At 36.7% G+C, this 20845-nt stretch overlaps 1 protein-coding gene across 5 annotated transcripts in view; it reads left to right on the top strand.

The window, feature by feature from the left end:
- Positions 1–20845, top strand: part of ZBTB44 (zinc finger and BTB domain containing 44) — a 70929-nt gene that overhangs the window by 11426 nt on the left and 38658 nt on the right. The gene's annotated exons all lie outside the window — the stretch shown is intronic.

Genomic DNA, 20845 nt, shown 5'->3' with positions numbered 1-20845 from the left:
ACCTTCTCTAATATATTTATCTAAAGCTATAAATTGTACTTTAAGCACTACTTTAGCTGCATTGTACAAATGTCGATAATGTATTTTCAGTATTTTACTCGGTTAAAAATAATTTGCAGTTTCTCTTGTTGATTCCTTCATCACTATGGGTTATTTAGAAGTGTGTTATATTTAAAATACATGACATTTTCTTGATAACTCATTGACTTCTAATTTTTTAATTGTGATTAGAGGACATACTCTGTGTGCATTCATTCCTTTAAAATTTATTAAGAAGATTTGTCTTATGGCCCAGCATATGGTCTGTCTAGGTGAACATACCTTGTTGCACTTGAAAAGACTGTGTACCAGTGACCTTTGTGCTATTAAAGATAGCCGGCTCTAGCCTTCCTTTACTTGTTGTTTGCGTGGTGTATCTTCTAAAATACCTCTCTGTCTTTTTATTTAAAGTAGGTTCCCTGTAACGAACATGTAGTTGGGCTTGCTTTTTTAATCCTACTCTCTGCCTTTTAAATTGAAATGTGTATTAGTCCATTAAAATTTTACGTAGCTACATTTTACATTATTTTGAAAAGCAGGCATGTATTAGTTTGCTAGGGCTGCAGTAACCACAAACAGGATGGCATGAAGAGAAACTTTTGTCTCAGTTCTGGAGGGTAGAAGTCTGAAATCATGGTGTTGACAGGGTTGGTTCCTTCTAAGGGAAGGAACTTATGAGGGAAGGGTCTCTTCTTGGCCTCTCTTCTTGCTTTTACTAGTGCCTTGGCTTGTGGCAGCATAATTTCAGTCTTAACATGGCATTCCCCCTTTGTGCATCTGTCTTTGTATTTCACTTTATATAAGAACATCCTAATTACCTCAGTTTAATTTGATTGCTTTTTAAAGAGCATGTTTCCAAATAAGGTAACATTCTCAGGTACTGGGGATTAGGATTTCAACCTATCTTTTCAGGGACATGCTTCAATCCATAAGACGCATATAAGGTTGGCAACAGTGCAAAAGCGTATTAGGTAAAGCCACTATACTTGTGTACATATTTTAAAACATACATAGTAGGACTCGTGAGTACTTGGTAGGAACACTTAAAACACTCTTTAGAGAAACACAGAGCTCTTTAAATGCTAATTGACTAAAACTGACTTGAATTTGATTTGCTTATGTAAGGATCCAAGAGACTAAATAAGATACACCCTTTCTTCAAGCTTTTTTTCTGGTAAAAATGATTTGAGGTTAATAGCTGATATCCCTTAAGTACTGTGATTGAATTCTTGTAAATGGTAACTGATGGGATGGGGAGAGAGAGGGGACTGTGAATTTGAGTTTTCAGTCAGACAGACCTTTCTTCACATCCTGGTTTTATTATAAGAATGTGGACAAGTTAATTTAACCTTCTGTTTCCTCCTTTATAACTGGATCTTAAAAATTCTTTTCCCAGAATTGTGACACCAGAGTGTGATAAAGACACTTGGTAGGAGTTACTCAATGTATATTAACTTATTTTATCTGGATATAGAAATTAATAATCAGCATGACTCTGTGGTTACCAGCAATGAGAAGAAATTCTAATAGTTTAATATCACTGGTTTAATTGATTTATTGTTTAACTCCAGGTAAATCTCATTCTCTCTTCTTCTCAAAGCTCTGAACTAGAAATAACTACTTCTTGTAGTAAAATGATTAAAACCTTTACTTGATTAAAAAGTGGCTAGTTACAAAAGTTAAATGATTTTTTTTTAATAACTCAGATACGGTAATTCATTTGGAATTCTTCCTGAAAACTCAGTAAAGACTTAAGGAAGACCCTTGGGGATTAAACAGTTGTCACATAAATATCACAAGCACTTTTATTAGTGTTCATGTTCTCAAATATGAGTACTCATGTGAATCCATTCTGAAAAGTGTGATTCCTTTCATGGAAAAATGTAGATATTTGTTTTTGCTTAGATTGACAACATAGTGACAGGTTTTCTTAGAACGAAATTTAAAATATGAGGTGGTGTAATATTTGTCCAAAAAACTTGATTCTAAAGGAAATAATAGTGGAAAACATCTTATTGTAGCAATAACTTTATGGAGAAGGAAGTGAGTTGTAATTTTCACTACTTCACTCAGATTTCTGTGTAACTTTAGCATGAAGTTTTTTCTTCCATTCTTAAACCATCTATACTGACAAGTTTTCTATAAAAACGTTTGCATGTTGTATATGTTAAACTCCTTAAAAAATATTTATTTCAGGGCTTCCCTGGTGGCGCAGTGGTTGAGAGTCCGCCTGCCGATGCAGGGGATGTGGGTTCGTGCCCCGGTCCGGGAAGATCCCACATGCTGCGGAGTGGCTAGGCCCATGAGCCATGGCCACTGGTCCTGTGCATCTGGAGCCTGTGCTCCGCAACAGGAGAGGCCACAACAGTGAGAGGCCGTGTACCACAAAAAAAAAAAAAAAAAAATTATTTCAGGTATTTTGCCTCAAGTTTTATTTTGTTGTCCGTCATTTATAATTATACTTTTATTAATAATGTGAATGAACATAAAAGAATATGCTTATTCCAAAAGTAAGCACCATAAGTCACAAACATTTATTCAACTTTTTAAAAATGCCCTGTGTTAGGCAGTTAAAGAATATACACAGGCTCAACCTTTTCCCTCAAATAGCATATGGATCTATAGGACAGCAAAATCTGTAGGCAGCTAACTGATCACCTATTATACATAAAATACTGATTAAAAGAGCAGTGATCCTTTTGTGGCCGTAAAGGGATGCCTAGTTGAGAACCACTGCACTATAATAAGGAACGTTACTGGTAAGAGTATAGCACATGTAAATGGTGTAGAGACAGAAATGGTTTAGAAACTCTGCTGGTGTGTCTACATGAAGACTTGTGCACAGATGTTCACAGTAGCTTTATTTGTAATAGCCCCAAAGTGGAAACAACTCAAGAGTTTGTCCTCTGTTAAATGATAATCAGACTGTGGTACATCCACATAATGGAATAGTACTCAGCAATAAAAAGGAGCAAAAATTCTTGAGCCTAACAACATGAATGAATCTCAAAATAATTATATCCAGTGAAAGAAGCCAGATGAATAAGAAAATACATACTGCCTGATTCCATTTATGTTAAAATTCTAGAAAATGCAACTAGTCTAAAATGAAAAGCAAATTCGTGGTTGCGGGGGTGGGTAGGAGGGCTGGAGGGAGACATTGTGAAGAGGCACAAAGAAAATTATAGGAGTCATGGAAATATTCCTTATCTTGATATCTGTGTGAAAACTGACCTAATTGTATGCTTTAAATATGTTTGGTATATTTTACATCAGTTATACTTCAAGCATTTATAAAATGATTTTTAAAGAACATGGGTATAATTGATTCTAAAAATATACTGGAATTATCCTTGGAGAGACAGGACATATACCTGGTAAACCTAAATTGGTATTATATCAAATACCTAAACTGGTATTATATCAAATGCCAGATCAGTGGTCAAGACAGAAAATGCTACAGGAGTTCAGTGGAGGGAAAGGCAGCATAGTTTAATAATAAAATGAGGAGAGGATTAAAGTCAGAGTACTTGATTTTGAGGCCCTATTAGGCCACTTATTTTTTCTAATCTTTATTTTCTGTGATCTTTGAAGAATTTCCTAATCTACTTCATAAGATTTTTAAGGTCCAAAGAAAATACATTTAAAAATACACTGTAGGGGCTTCCCTGGTGGCGCAGTGGTTGAGAGTCTGCCTGCTGATGCAGGGGACGCAGGTTCGTGCCCCGGTCCGGGAAGATCCCACATGCTGCGGAGCGGCTGGGCCAGTGAGCTATGGCTGCTGAGCCTGTGCGTCCGGAGCCTGTGATCCGCAACGGGAGAGGCCACAACAGAGAGAGGCCCACGTACCGCAAAAAAAAAAAAAAATACACTGTAATCTGAAAAGTGGCATGCAAATGGAAGGTATTGCTGATATCCAGAGTAGAAGGAAGAACAAAATAGAATAGTATTTGACCTGTTGAGAGAAATAAGGGAATTCCAAAATGAGACCAGAGGTGGGGAAGTGGAAATATGTATAATATGTTCAGAGAATGAGTCAAAGATCAGTTTGACTGGAGCAAAGAGTTTGTGTTGGAGAGCAAGGAAGAAAAGATAACTAAAGCATCTAAAAGCACAATAGAGCAGAGAGAATATGAGATATATAGCGAGAAAGACTAGCATCAGAATGTAAATTGCTTTTTAATTGCCTTATGGCTTTGGATAAGTCCTTTATCCTCTGAGCTTCAGTTTCTTCATCACTATAATGGGAGGATAATAGTCTGCCTTATCTTGAGTGTTTTATGTATTGAAATCAATTGATGTCCAATGATACATATATGAACATGCTGAAAAGAACTTAGTGCTGTTCAGAGTTGTACAATGTGATAGCTAAGGCATGAGGTAATAATTGCTGTACTAAAATGATTGGATTTTAGACATTGTGAACAGTGGTGGAGGATTAACTCAAGATCGGTGAGACTAAAGACAAGGAGACCAATCAGGATGTTAAGTAGCCCAAGGTAGTGTGGCTAATGGAGAAAAGAATGGGTGGATTTGAGATAGGTCTTAGTGACCAAGTCTGTGTTAGGAGGAAAAGTGAAAGATAGAAGTTGTGTTAGCTTCCTGTGGCTCTTGTAATAAATTATCACAAACTGGATGGCTTAAAACAACAAATTTATTCTCTCACAGTTCTGGAGGCCAGAAGTTCAAAATCAGTATCACTGGGTTGAAATCACAATGTTGGCAGGTACCCCCTTCCTCCAAAGGCTCTGGTGGGGTGGGGAATCCATTCCTTACCTCTGCTAGCTTCTGGTGGCTATGTAGTCATTCTGTGCCTTGCAGCCAAATCACTCCAATTTCTGCCTGTCTTCCTATCACCTTCTCTGATATTGGTGTCAAATCTTCTAACCTCTCTCTTAGAACAGTGCTAAAGATTGTATGTAGGAGCCACCTGGATATCCAGAGAAGTCCTCCTATTTTGGCATACTTAATCACACCTGCAAAGTCTGCCATAAAAGTACCATTTGCAAATTCCAGGGAGTAGTTCATGGACATATTTTGAGGAGTGACCTTTTTTAGCTTACCACAGAAGTCAAAGATGACTCCTAGGTTTTTCACTTTTGGAACGTGGTATCATTGGCCAGAGAACTTCAAGAGGAAGAGTACATTTGTGAGAAGTGATGATTAATTCATTTGGACCTTTTGAAATACCTATGGGACATCTGTATATGGATATTCATTTTGTGTAGCAGACAACTTTGAATTGAGTGACTTAAACACTAAGAACATTCACTATTTCAACCAAAAACAAAACAAATCCTAGAGTAAGACAGCTTCAGAGTTACTCAACAATTCAGTGACATCATCAAGGGCCTCAATTCTCAACTTTTTGCTTTGCCATCTTTAAGGAAGCTCTCCTTGTGGTTCCAAGGTGACCCCTTAGAGTTCTAAGCCTTAAGTCCAGAGATGAAAACACCTAACCGGCTTGTTTTGTGTGCCTTTTTTTTTTTTTTTAATCAGCAAGGAGACCTAACCCTAACCCCTGAATCTCCCCAGCAAGCTCTATTCCTCTTAGCCAGATAAACATTTTAATGTTTTCTTGACTAACTTTTACCTAAATAGATGTATTATGTCTATGTTGCAGTTGGTCCTTTATGATTATCTTGACAAGTGGATTTTACTACTCTTTGATGTGCAAATTTGAATATACAAAACCATCTTTCTCAGGCTTGGCTCAGTTTGAACGGCAGTCTATTCACCTTGCTGAGCCTTTTCTAAGTTCTTATCTACAAATATCTAACCATCTCCTGATTTAACATTAAATGTTAAGGCAGTGGTTACTGTGGTGTGGGAACTCTCCTGAGATCCCCAGAAGCTTTCAGAGGGTACACGAGGTCAAAACAATTTCATAATAGTATTAAAATATTGTTTGTCATTTTCATTCTTATTCTCATGGTGTACAGTGGAGTTTTCAAGAGGCTACTTGAAGTGGGATATTACAACAGACTGAATGCAATGCAGATAGGAGGATTCCACTGATATAAAAATAAACTAGACGAAGAGATTTGAAAAAATCCATGCCACTCTTGCTTCTCTTTTGTTCTGAGAAAGTGTAGGTTTTTGAAAAATATGTTGTGCTAACATGTAATGGGCTTATTATTTTTAATGAATGAAGTTTTTGCATTTCTAAGTTTCAATGTATAATATGGTAATATTAGTAAATATAGTTCACATAAACAAAAGTTCTTTGGAATTCTCCGTAAATTTTAAGAGTGTAAAGGCGTCCTTGAGACTAAAGAGTTTGAAACCTTGCCATCTAGTGTCGATGCTACTCTAAACACATACTCAAAAGTTTTTCCATTTTACTAGTTTTCCTTGTCTCCCTAGCTGATTATTATCAATTATCTCGTAGATAGGGCATCTTTATGTATTGCAGGATTTGTTGTGCATACTTCAGAATCATTCATACTGCTCAGTGATTTATTCCATTCATGGGGGGGCAGAATCCTTTCTCACTGTTTATTAAAATGTTTAACTCTGCGTTTTGTTTCCCCCATAATCACATACTTCTCTTTATTAAGCTTAATGGTTTTTGTGTTTATTGACCATGATGGATTTAATAGTATTCATAACTACCTCAAAACTAAGCACAGAGAGATAAACTAATGAAGACTAGAGCAAAGATTTAAATGACCTTGCAAAACCATTATTATTGTCTCTTGGTAGTGGGTATAGTTAACATCTTGCTCTGGAGAATGACTTTGAATTATCAATAAACATTTATAAGTTGGGGAGTATCTGTAATTTTTCTGAATTTGCCTATGAAGGGAGAGTAGCTAAGGGAAGACTTCCAGGTTTTGACAGGAGATGGTGAATCAAAAATGAGTACTAGATTTTAAGCTCTGGGTGACTGGATAATTGAAAGCATCTATCATTAATAGAAGTCCTGTTGTGGAGTATTAGTTGAGGAGAAAGAATTTGAGTTCAGTTTCAGACAGTGAATTTGAAGGATGGCAAACACATTCAGATGGAATTGTCTAGCACTCTAGCTCATCATAAGAGGTCCAGAATTGGAGTTCAGGAAGGATGCTGGGGTTAGAGATTTGAGATTAGTTCAGCCAAAGGTGAGAGAGTCGGACCTATCAATAAGGATACTTCATCTGTTACTCAGTGCTGTATCACATTCTTGTGTGTATACTATGTGCTAGGCGCTGGGTGCTTCCCACGTACTCATTTAACCTCATTTAAGCCCCTGCCACATTTAACTTGTATAAGGGCATCCAGTCAGTTCAGTGATATAGTCATGATTAAGATCCAGGTTTGTAGAGAAAGATAAATACTGTATGATATTGCTTATATGTGGAATCTTAAAAAAAATACAACAAACTAATGAATATAACACAAAAGAAGCAGACTCACAGATATAGAGAACAAATTAGTGGTTACCCGTTGGGGGGGCAATATAGGAGTGGGGGAGTGAGAGGTACAAACTATTGGGTGTAAGATAGGCTCAAGGAGGTATTATACACCATGGGGAATATAGCCAATATTTTTTGATAACTGTAAATGGAAAGTGACCTTTAAAACTGTATAAAAAATTTTTTTTAATTAAAAAAAAAAAAACAGGAGTTCCCTGGCTTTCCAGTGGTTAGGACTTGGAACTTCCACTGCTGCGGGCATGGGTTCCATCCCTGGTGGTCAGGGAACTAAGATCCTGCAAGCTGCATGGCGCAGCCAAAAAAAAAAAAAAACAGAAAAACAGAAACAGATTCACAGACATAGAAAACAAACTTCTGGTTACCAAAGGGGAGAGGTGGAAGAACAAATTAGAAGTATGAGATTAACAGATACAAACTACTATACATAAAACAGATAAGCAACAAGGATTTACTATGTAGCACAGGGAATTATACCCAATATCCTGTAAGAACCTACAATGGAATGTAGTTGTTGTTTTATAACCTGTTTATTATTCAAGCATAGTTAATTTACAATATTTTGTTAGTCTCAAGGATACAGCATAGTGATTAAGGTTTTTCTGAACTAAAAAGCAATTGCTCTTCCTACTATATAAGCTGTCTCTAGGCACCATTAATATATTAATTGATAATTGAGTATAGTGAAATAAATAATGCTTAGTTATACATGAGGTGGAGAAATCTGTTGTTGGATTTGGGCAATATGAAAAGACTTCAATTCTTTTAATTAATGCATTGTACTGTGTCAAAAGACTCAAATGTATTTATCCTTATAGCAATTTTCTATAGTTCAAAGGGGTGTGGATACTAAGAGTATCTATCTATGGCATATCTAGAATTTAAAACCTTAATAGGAATTAAGGAGTTATGATGTAAGATATATATTGCTCATTGGGGAGGTTTGAGGTAGTAAGTTTCTAAGAAAATTCAAATTAATAGGTTTTTTTTAAGACTTTATTGTAGATTTCTATATTTATAGATTGAAGAGTTGTAACTATAAGCATGTATTTTTCTGGGACATTCAGATAATTACAATAGGCTAATGTTTGATATTTTCAGTCACCTTTTCTTCTTTAGGTTGTTTTGCAGCAAAGACTACAACTAAAACTCAGCTTTTAAAATTCTGGCCCAAGAGCAACTTTTTTCTTTATTTCAAACATTTTGTTACAGAATTTGCCTAACTAAATCATTTGTTTGAAAATTTATAAAGGTATTTACTTGAATGAGTCATAACCTTTTCCCATCCCAAGCTGTTTCCAATTGTTTCCTATATGGAAACAATTATTCTTATACTATTATCAAATCAGTGGAAAGAGTACTTGTAATTTAGGAATACTGGCTCCAGGTCCTGTTTTTAACTGTGATTTTTGTACAAAGCAGTAGACTCCAAGAATCAAGTAATCTGAGCTCCACTCCCATCTTCCATTAAGTTATGACTGGTTAACGTTTCTGGGCTTTTTAGCATAGTATCTAGCACTTGGTAATGTTTGGTAAAGTAAACTTTTTAAACACATAATCTACTAATATACCTTTCAGCTTTAAAATTCAAGTTCCTTCATTCTATTTTCTGAGGGTTTTTTCCCAGTTGAGGGGGGAAAAATTGCATCTTTTCAATCTATTCCTCCATCCTTTATCTCTTTAAGCTCTAAGATAATGTTCAAGCCATGAAACATTCTCTTATAGTATAAGAGAATGAAAACCATCAGTTCCAGAGACGTACCTCACAGTCTGACATATGGTTCCTCTGGAGACACTTAACATAGTATTGACTATATCAAAGTGCTATGTTTTTCCATAGTTGTCTGTATCTTCAAAGATTGGTGATTTCCAGAGTTGCTGTAGATAGTCCTGTTCTTGACCAATTTGAGTCAGGGTCCTAAACAGACCAGATATTACCAGAGGTTTTGTGGTTCCTGTCTCTTTATCAGTTGTGAGTTAAAGCTAGAGGTATTGTAAAGAACCATTACTAATGTACAGTACCATTAATAGTTGTGGCAATTATGAGTTATTTAAGTGATTATTACAATTACTTTTATTTTATCCATGAATAAATTTTTAATGAAAAGGATGAGTAAGCAAAGTGAGTTGCACTTCCATATTGCCTATAAGCAAGAATGATTCAGTGAAAAAAGTTGCAGTAACATACAATGTAATTCTATAAATTTTACTTACCTATGTGCTGCCTTTTTATTTATTTTTTATTATTATTATTTTTTTTTGCAGTACGCGGGCCTCTCCCGTTGCGGAGCACAGGCTCCGGACGCGCAGGCCCAGTGGCCATGGCTCACGGGCCCAGCCACTCCGCGGCACGTGGGATCCTCCTGGACCGGGGCACGAACCCGTGTCCCCTGCATCAGCAGGCAGACCCTCAACCACTGCGCCACCAGGGAAGCCCCCTGCCTTTTTAATATTATCTGTGGAGTAGAGAATCAGGGAAAAAAAAAAAAACAAGCTTCCTTCTCATTGTCAAATAAACTCAATTTTTAAAAGTGAAGTTGAACCTATTAATTTATTTTCTTTATATAAAAATGAAGTTTTTTGATTTATTTAAATGATGAACTTATTTCTTACACACTTTGTAAAATCCTTTTGGGAATACCATGCCAAAGTAAAGTCTAATGCTATTTGCTTTGGTTCTCTGCAGTTCTTTTGACGGTTGTCAAAATCTGGCCTTGTCAATGAAAAAGTTTTAGAAGTAGGTGATGGTGCTGTCTGCACAACAGTGTGAATGTACTTAATGCCACTGAACTGTACACTTAAAAATGGTTAGAATGGCAAATTTTATATTATATATATTTAACACAGTTTTTTTTAACATCTTTATCGGAGTATAATTACTTTAAAATGGTGTGTTACTTTCTGCTGAATAACACAGTGAATCAGCCATACATATACACATATCCCCACATCTCCTCCCTCTTGCGTCTCCCTCCCACACTCCCTATCCCACCCCTCTAGGTGGTCACAAAGCACTGAGCTGATCTCCCTGTGCTATGCGGCTGCTTCCCACTGGCTATCTATTTTACATTTGGTAGTGTATATATGTCCATGCCACTCTCTCACTTCGTCCCAGCTTACCCTTCCCCCTCCCCGTGTCCTCAAGTCCATTCTCTACATCTGTGTCTTTATTCCTGTCCTGCCCCTAGGTTCTTCAGATTTTTTTTTTTAGATTCCATACATATGCGTTAGCATACGGTATTTGTTTTTCTCTTTCTGACTTACCTCACTCTGTATGACAGTCTCTAGGTCCATCCACCTCACTACAGATAACTCAATTTCATTTCGCTTATGGCTGAGTAATATTCCATTGTATATATGTGCCACATCTTCTTTATCCATTCATCTGTTGATGGACACTTAGGTTGTTTCCATGTCCTGGCTATTGTAAACAGAGCTGCAATGAACATTGTGGTACATGACTCTTTTTGAATTATGGTTTTCTCAGGGTATATGCCCAGTAGCAGGATTGCTGGGTCGTATGGTAGTTCTATTTTTAGTTTTTTAAGGAACCTCCATACTCTTCTCCATAGTGGCTGTATCAGTTTACATTCCCACCAACAGTGCAAGAGGGTTCCCTTTTTGCCACACCGTCTCCAGTATTTATTTGTAGATTTTTAAAAATTAATTAATTTATTTATTTTTGGGTGTGTTGGGTCTTCGTTTCTGTGCGAGGGCTTTCTCTAGTTGCGGCGAGCGGGGGCCACTCTTCATCGCGGTGAGCGGGCCTCTCACTGTCGCGGCCTCTCGTTGCAGAGCGCAGGCTCAGTAGTTGTGGCTCACGGGCCTAGTTGCTCCGCGGCATGTGGGATCTTCCCAGACCAGGGCTCGAACCCATGTCCCCTGCATTGGCAGGCAGATTCTCAACCACTGCACCACCAGGGAAGCCCTGTTTGTAGATTTTTTGATGATGGCCATTCTGACGGGTGTGAGGTGATAATGATACCTCATTGTAGTTTTGATTTGAATTTCTCTAATGATTAGTGATGTTGAGCATCCTTTCATGTGTTTGTTGGCAATCTGTATATCTTCTTTGGAGAAACTATTCAACACAATTTTTTTTAACCTGAATTTTTGCCCATGGAGGTGTATCATATATGTGAACATCCTCTTTCATGTGTTATATGGCTAAATAAATAAAATTAAAATACTGGTGGTAATTGCCAACTTGGAAAAGAGAAATGTGAACAGTTTAAAGTGGTAGCCACTCTTACTTAAGATGATACAGAACTTTATGATTGTGGTAACTTCTGTCAAATGATTTTTAAGTATTAGAAGGCTGTGGAACTAGATGACCTCCAAGATTGATCTCTACCTGGAGATTCTTTGAATTTGTGAATAAATCTTGCTTTCATTAGTTAAGTAGAGGATTAAAAAACTGGGAAACAATCCAAATTTTTATCAACAGATGAATATATAAACAGAATATACGTACAGCGGGATATTATACAGTCTTTAAAAAGGAAGCAAATTCTGATACATGCTACAGAACGGATGAGACATTATGCTAAGTGAAATAAGCCAATTACAAAAGGACAAATATTGGATGATTCCATTTATATGATGTACCTAGAGTAGTCACATTCATAGAGGTAGAAATAGAAGGTTGGTTACCAGGGTCTGGTAGAGGGTGAAGAATGAGGAGTTATTGTTTGATGAGCACTGAGTTTTGTTATTCGATGATGAAAAAGATCCAGACATAGTGAAGATGGTTGTACAACAGTGTGAATGTCCTTAAAGCAACTGGACTGTACACTTAAAAATGGTTAAAATGGTAAATTTTATGTTATTTATTTTTCCACAATAAAAGAAAAACCTTTATTAACTGCTGTTAATTAAATAACTTATTAGATAATGTAGGTGTTTTCATTTATAATAGAGTTTTGGAGAACTTTTTTTTAATAAAGTGATTTGGGCACATTACCAATACAGTAAAACTGCTTTTTGGTGTATTACTTGAAGTATGGCTAGTAAGACTGAGGAACTGAATTTTCAATTTAATTTATTTTACTTGATTTAAATTAAAATAACCACATGTCGCTAGTAGCTCCTTCATTGAACAGTGTAATTCTATATTTTCTTCATCCTTTTATTTTCAGCCTACCTATATCATTATATTTGAAGTGAGTTTCTTACGGATAGCATGTAGTTGGCTCATGGTTTGAAAATATGCATTCTACCAGTCTGTGTCTTTTAGTTGGTTTTATTTGGATTATGTACATTCAAGGAAATTATTGATATGTTGAGGCTTAAGTCTGCCATTTTTTTGTTTTTGTTTGTTCCCTCTGTTCTTTGTTTCTGTTATTTTCCTGCCTTCCTGTGGGTTACTTGTACCTTTCTGAGAATCCATTTTGATTTATCCTTAGTGTTTTGAATGCATGTCTTTGTATGTATTATTTTGAATTTGCTCTAGGTATTACATATACATAAATAACTTATCACAGCCTACTGTTGTCAGTATTTTACCAGTCTGAGTGAAGTATAGAAGGCTTACCTCTTTTTGAAGTTACACTCCCCTGTTTATAATTGCCTTAAATATTTCCTGTACATGCTTTGAGAATCACATCATTGTTGTAGTTTTTGCTTCAATTATGTGAAACAATTTAGAAAAGTCAGAGGAGAAGGAAAGACTATATAGCCTATACAGTTGACCCTTGCACACGGCAGGGATTGGGGCACCAAGCTGACCCTCTGCACAGTGGATAATCTGTGTATAACTTAGAGTCAACCCTTCGAATCTGAGGGTTCCTCCGTATTCAAGGTTCTGCATCCTTGGATTCAGCGAACCTTGATTAAGCTAACCGGAGATCATGTAGTACTGTAGTATTCACTACTGAAAAAAAATCCACATTATGAGTGGACCTGCACAGTTCAAAGGGTCACTGTAATTTGATATTTTTCATTGTTCTTCCTTTCATTTCAAGAGCTGTCTGAACTTACTCTTTCTGGGTGGATCTGCTGGCATCTGATTCTCTAGTTTTTAATCATATAACAATGTCTTGATTTCCTCTTTATTCCTGAAGGGTGATTTTTGTTGGCTGTAGCATTCTTGGTTGGCAGTTCTTTTCTTTGAGTACTTAAAAAGTGTTGTGCCACTTCCTTCTGGCCTCATGGTTTCTGATGAGAAAGACTCCATTACTTGAATTGTTTTCCCCTTATAAGTAGGGAGTCATTCCCCTCTTGCTGCTTTTAAGACTTTTTCCTTTGTCTTTCTGTTTCCAACAGTTTGCTTATGATGTGTCTGAGCATGGACTTCTTTGAATTTATCCTGTGCAGGTGTGTTGAGCTTCTTAAATCTCTAGGTATAATTTTTGCCAAATCTGGCAAGTTTTCAGCCATTATTTTTTTCAGCCCCTGCCTCTCTTTCCTCTCCTGTCGGAACCCTGAAGATATCCATATTAGATCTTTTTTATAGTTCCATAGGTCCCTTAGGCACAATTCATTATTTTTTCAGGCACAATTCATTATCTTTTCTCTCTGTTGTTCAAACTGAGTAATCTCTAATGTTCTATCATCAAGTTTACTGATTCTTTCCCCTGTCCTCTTCATTCTTTTGTTGAACTATCTCTTGAATTTTTTGTAACAGCTTTATAATTAGTATACCATACCCTACATACTCACCCATTTAAAGCGTACAGTTCAGTGGCTTTTAGTATATTCATTGATTTGTGCATCAATCACTGCAATCAATTTTAGACCATTTTCCATTACCTAAAAAATCCCTGAACCCCTTAGCTGTTACCCCCAAATTTCCCCACTCCCCAACCCTAGGCAACCACTAATTTACTTTCTGTCTCTCTAGATTTTCCTGTTCAGAACATTTCATATAAAAGGAATCATACAATATGTGGTCCTTTGTAACTGGCTTTTTCACTTGGCATAACGTTTTCAAATTTTATCCATGTTGTAGCATGTATCAGTACTTCATTTCTTTTTTGTTACCAAATAATACTCCATTGTATAAATATACCACATTTTATTTGTCCATTCATCAGTGATGGATATTTGCGTTGTTTTTACTTTTTGAGTACCGTGAATATTATGCTATGCTGTATAGGTTTCTATGTGGACATCTCTTCAATTCTTTTGGGTGGGTAGAGTTGTTAGAACATATGATGACTCTGTATAACCTTTTAAGGAACTTCCAAGACTGTTTTCCAAGTGGCTGTGCCATTTTGTATTCCTAGCAGCAGTGTATGAAGTTTTCTGTTTCTCAGCAACATTTGTCATTGTCTTTTTGGCAGATAACAACATCCTAGTGGGTGTGAAGTGGTATCTCATTGCAGTTATTGTATTTTATCTTTTATTCTTTTACTGACATTTTCTTTTTTTTCATTTGTTACAGGCATGTTCATAATTATTCCTTAAAGCATTTTTATGATGGCTACTTTAAAGTCCTTGTCAAGCAGTTAGAACATTTGTGTCATTTCAGCGTTGGCATCCATAGACTTTTCTTATTCAAATTGACGTTTTTCCTGGTTCCTTGTATGATGAGTGATTTTCTGTTGTATCCTGGACATTTTTGGATTTATGTTACGAGGCTCTGGATCTTAATTAAATCTTCAGTTTTAGCAGGCCTCCTCAGACACAACTCCAGCAAGAGAAGGGGGGCTCTGCCTCATTACTACTAGGTAGAGGTGAAAAAATACGTGGTGGAGAAAGTAGTGCCTAGTTACTGCTGGTCAGAGCTGGAAGTTTGAGTTCCCCACTAGGCCTATGTTGAACTACCCTGGTGAAAGAGGAGGAACACCTTGTTTACGCTCCCCTTGTGGCCTCCACTGACTGATGAGGATCCTCTTTATCACTGGGCAGGGATGGAAGTACGTACCCGCCTTGGCCTTCTCTGACACACACCAACAGGGGGCAGAGGCACCTCGTTACGCTTGCAGAAAGGGAGACATCTCAGCTCCTCGCTTGGCCTGTGTTGATGTGGTTGAAGTAAGAGTTCTTCCTGTGGCGTTCGACTGAGTAGAGCAATTATTGTCTTAAACATTTTCTTTCTTACTAGGCTTCCTCTTGCCTTGTTCTTTGGCTATAAAGAGCTGGCTTTTCTTGGAACTTTTTTTTTTGTCTGCACCCTCTGACATTTGTTGGCCTTCTGGCTCCTTTCACCCAGTCCAGGATATAATAGGTAAATACAAAACTCAGAGGACTCACCAGTGTCATTCCTTGCAGGTCTACTATTTCTCTGTCTTTCAAAGTTGTCTTATGTTTATTTTATACATAATGTACGTAGTGCTTAACTGTACTAAGTGGAAGGCATAGAAAGAAGTGTTATATTCATCTTGGCCCAGAATCAAAACTCTCTCTTGCCCATTTTTTCATGGGGTTGTTTTCTTACCATTGAGTTGTAAGAGCTCTTTACGTATTTTGGATAAAAGTTCTTTGACAGATGTGTGATTTGCAAATAATTTCTTCCAAGCTGGAGCATGTCTTTTCATTCTCTTTTAATAATAGTGTTTTCACAAAAGTTTTTAATTTTGAAGTCCAGTTTATCATCTTTTTGCTTTTCATTGTGCTTTTGGTTTAATATCTAAGAACTCTTTGCCTAACCTCTGGTCACGAAGGTTTTCTCCTATCTTTTTTTAAAGATGTTGTATAGTTTTAGCTTTACATTTAGATCTGTGACCCATTTTGAATTAACTTTTGGGCTAAGGATGAGGTTTCAGTCAAGGTTTTCTTTTCATATATGGAATTTCAGTTGTTGCAATAACATTTACTGAAATGACTTTCTTTACTCCATTGAATTGCTTTTGCTCCTTTGTCAAAAATCAGCCATGTTTGTGTGGATATATTTTTGGATTCTCTTCTGTTCCATTGGTCTCTGTTTCTGTCCTTTTGCTAATACTACTCTGGCTGGATTACGGTAGCTTTATAGTAAGTGTTCAACTTACTTTGATAACTTTAACTTCATTTTTCTTTCAAAATTGTTTTGTCCGTTCTATTTCTTTTTGCTTTGTATGTAAATTTTAGAATCAACTCGTCTATACCTACAAAAAAAATCCTGCTGTAATTGTAATCGTGTTAAATTTGTACAACAATTCGAGAAAGAATGACATTTTTATTATATTCTTTTCCAATTCACGAAAATAATATGTTTCTGCATTTACCTAGGTCCTCCTAAATTTCTTTTATACATGTTTTATACTTTTCAGCATATAGGTTCTGTACATGTTTTTTTAGTTTTATATTTAAGTTTTCTTTTTCTGGGATTACTGTAATGATATTGAGGGTTTAAAATTTTTTTTAATTAAATTTAGATTTCCTATTGTTCACTGCTATTGTATAAAAATACACTTGACTTCTTCATGTTTACCTTGTGTCCTGTGACTTAATAGTTGTAAAATGCTTTTAAAAAATTTTTTTATTGAGGTATAGTTGATGTACAGTATTATATTGTTTCAGGTATACACAATAGTGATTCACAATTTTTAAAGGTTTTACTCCATTTATAGTTATAAAATATTGGCTACATATGCCAGAAAAAAAGCAGGCAGCACAAAAGCTGCCTGTGAGAGAGAGACCAGTTATCATATTTAACAGAAAAAGACTTCAAAGTAACCACTGTAAATATATTCACTAAAGGAAAATAAAGGGACTAAAGGAAATCGTGATTAAAGAAGTAAAGGATGGTGTAATGACAATTTCACATAAAACAGGGACTATTGGTAGTAAATAGGAATTGTTGGAAATAACAATAGACATTCTGGAATTGAAAAACAATGACAGAAATAAAAAATTCACTAAAGGGGCTCATTAGTAGGTTTGACCTGGCTCAAGAAAGGTTTAGCAGACTTGAATGTAGCACAATAGAGATTATTCAAACCAAAGAACAGAGAGGAAAAAAGATGAAGAAAAATGAACAGTCTCAGAAAAATGTGGGACACCATCCAGCACACCAACATATGTGTAATTGGATTACCAGAAGGAGAGGAGAGAGAAAAGAGAAGAAAAAATATGTGAAGAAATAATGACAGGAAACGTCTCAAATTTTTTGAAGAACAGTAAGTAACCTACATATCCAGAAGCTCTATGAACTCCCAAGTAAGAAAAATGCAAAGAAATCTCCAAACAGACCTATCATAGTAAAAATGCTGAAAATCAAAGACAAGGAGAAAATTTTGAAAGCAGCAAGAGAAAAATAACTCGTTACTTACAATGGAACCCCCCCCAAGTAAGATTAATAGCTGACTGCCTATCAGAAATAGGGGAGGCCAGAAAGCAGTGTGATAACATATTCAAAGTGCTCAAAGAAAAAAACTGTCAACCAAGAATCCTGTACTGTCTTTCTAAAGTGAAAGCAAAATATTTTAAACAAAAACTGATTTTCTTGCTAGCAGACCACCGTATAAGAAATACTGAAAGAAGTTCTTAAGGCTGAAAGCGAATGATCCTAGATAGAAATTCAAATGCACACACAAACAAAAGAGCACTGGTATAGGTAAATATGTAATTATTAAAAATAGTAGAAATGGATATTTTTCTTTCTTCTCATAACTGATTTAAAACACAAGTTATAAAATAGGTATATAATGTAATATTGGGCCTATAACATACAGAAGTGTAATGAATATAATGTATTTGTCAATAATAGCTCAAAAACGGGGGGAACAAAACTGTATTGGGCTACACAAGTGACTATAGATGGTAAAGTAATTATCATAACAATGTTGTGTTTGTAACATTATATAATATATATATAATAATAGTACTAGGAAAAGGGAGGAAGGAGTAATGTTTCTGTGTGTCACTGATATTAAGCTAGTAGAAATCAACAGCTGATTCTGATAAGTTGAGACATATGGTAAACTCTTGAGCAGTCACTGAGAATGTAACTCACAAAAATAAAAAAGTCATTAAGGAAATTACAGTGCTACATTAGAAAATACTCATTTAATCCAAAAGAATTCACTACAGGAAGAATAGAGGAACAAAAAAGACATGAGACATATAGAAGCAAATTAGAATGAAAGGCATAAATCCAGCTATATCAATAATAACATTAAATGTGACTGGATTAAACAGTCAAAAGGCAGAGATTCTCAAATTGGGCTACCAAAAGAAAAATGATCTAGCTACATGCTGTCTACAGGAGACACATTTTTTTTAAATTAATTAATTTGTTTTTGGCTGCATTGGGTCTTCGTTGCTGCGCATGGGCTTTCTCTAGTTGCAGCGAGTGGGGGCTACTCTTCGTTGCGGTGCACAGGCTTCTCATTGTGGTGGCTTCTCTTGTTGCAGAGCATGGGCTCTAGGTGCACGGGCTTCAGTAGTTGCGGCATTCGGGCTCAGTAGTTGTGGCTCACGGGCTCTAGACTGCAGTCTCAGTAGTTGCAGTGCACGGGCTTAGTTGCTCTGCGGCATGTGGGGTCTTCCTGGACCAGGGCTCAAACCCGCGTCCCCTGCATTGGCAGGTGGATTCTTAACCACTGTGCCACCAGGGAAGTCCGAGACACATTTTAGATCCAAAGATAGACACAGATTGAAAGAGAATAGAAAAAAGATTTACCATGCAAACAGCAACTACAAGAAAACCAGAGTGGTTGTACTAATAGCAGTCAAAATAGAGTTTAACAAAAAATGTTACTAGGGACATTTTATAATGATAATAGGGTCACTTCATCAGGAAGATACAACAGTTATAAAAATTAATGCACTTATCAACAGAGTACCAAAATACATGAAACAAAAATGGACAGAAATGGAGAGATAGACAATTCAACATTAATAGATGGAGACTTCAATACATCACTTTCAGTAATGTATAGAATAGCTTGGGAATTCCCTGGTGGTCCAGTGGTTAGGACTCCACACTTCCACTGCAGGGGGCACAGGTTGGATCCCTGGTCGGGGAACTAAGATCCCACATGCCACATGGCATGGCCAAAAAATAAAATAAATAAATAGAATAGAATAGCTGACAGAAGATCAACAGGAAGTAGACGCTATAAACCAACTAGACCTAGCAGACAACTATAGAACACTGCACCCATTAACAATAGAATATACATTCTCAAGTGCATTCTCCAGTGTAACTCATATGCTAGGCCGTAAAACAAACCTCAGTAGATCTTCAGAGGTTGAAATAATGCAAAGTATGTTCTGAGACCTTATTGGAATGAAATTAGAAATCAATATAGCAGGACAAATTTTGGAAATCTCATAGATATGTGAAAATAAAACAATGCATTCCTAAAGAACCAGCAGGTCAAAGAAGGAGTCGAACAGGAAATCAGAAAACTTTTTTTTTTTTTTTTTTTTTTTTTGCGCGGTATGCGGGCCTCTCACTGTTGTGGCCTCTCCCGTTGCGGAGCACAGGCTCCGGACACGCAGGCTCAGCGGCCATGGCTCACGGGCCCAGCCACTCCATGGCATGTGGGATCTTCCTGGACCGGGGCACGAACCCGTGTCCTCTGCATCGGCAGGCGGACTCTCAACCACTGCGCCACCAGGGAAGCCCCCGAAAACATTTTGAGGTGAATTAAAATGAAGATACAACGTACCAAAATTTATGGTATGCAGCTATAGCAATGCTTAGATGGAAATTTATAGTTGTATATACCTATATTAAGGAAGAAGAAAGATCTCAAGTTAATAACCATCCTTCCCCTTAAGACACTAGATAAAGAAGAGGAAACTAAGGCTAAAGCAACCAGAAGGAAGGAAGTAATAAAGATTATAAAGGAATACTATAAACAATGAACCATCAGAAATGAAATTAATGCAGTTCCATTCACAGTAGCATCAAAAAGGATAAAATACTTAGGAAATAATTTAACAAAGGAAGTGCAAAACTTGTACTTTGAATACTACCAAACGTTGTTGAAAGAAATTAAAGATGGTCTAAGTAAATGGAAAAACACCCCATATTCATGGATTGGAAACCTCAGTGTTGTGAAGATGGCAGTACACCCCAAACTAATCTATAAACTTGAGCACAATCACTGTCAAAATCTCAGCTGAGGGACTTCCCTGGTGGCGCAGTGGATAAGACTGCACTCCCGAAGCAGGGGGCCCGGTTTCGATCCCTGGTCAGGGAGCTAGATCCCACATGCATGCTGCAACTAAGAGAGTTCACATGCCAAAACTAAGGAGCCCGCATGCTGCAACTAAGGAGTTGACAAGCCGCAACTAAGACCCAATGCAACCAAAATAAATAATTAATGAATTTAAAAAAAAATCTCAGCTGATTTTTTTTGTAGAGGTTGATACCCTGATTCTAAAAGTTACAAGGGGGGCTTCCCTGGTGGTGCAGTGGTTAAGAATCCGCCTGCCAATGCAGGGGACACGGGTTCGAGCCCTGGTCCAGGAAGATCCCGCATGCCGTGGAGCAGCTAAGCCCATGCGCCACA

Source organism: Mesoplodon densirostris, chromosome 7 (assembly GCF_025265405.1).
Source record: "Mesoplodon densirostris isolate mMesDen1 chromosome 7, mMesDen1 primary haplotype, whole genome shotgun sequence".
In the NCBI taxonomy this organism is placed as follows: domain Eukaryota; kingdom Metazoa; phylum Chordata; class Mammalia; order Artiodactyla; family Ziphiidae; genus Mesoplodon; species Mesoplodon densirostris.
The sequence above is the reverse complement of the archived record's forward strand: the minus strand, read 5'-3'. Positions and strand labels throughout refer to the sequence as shown.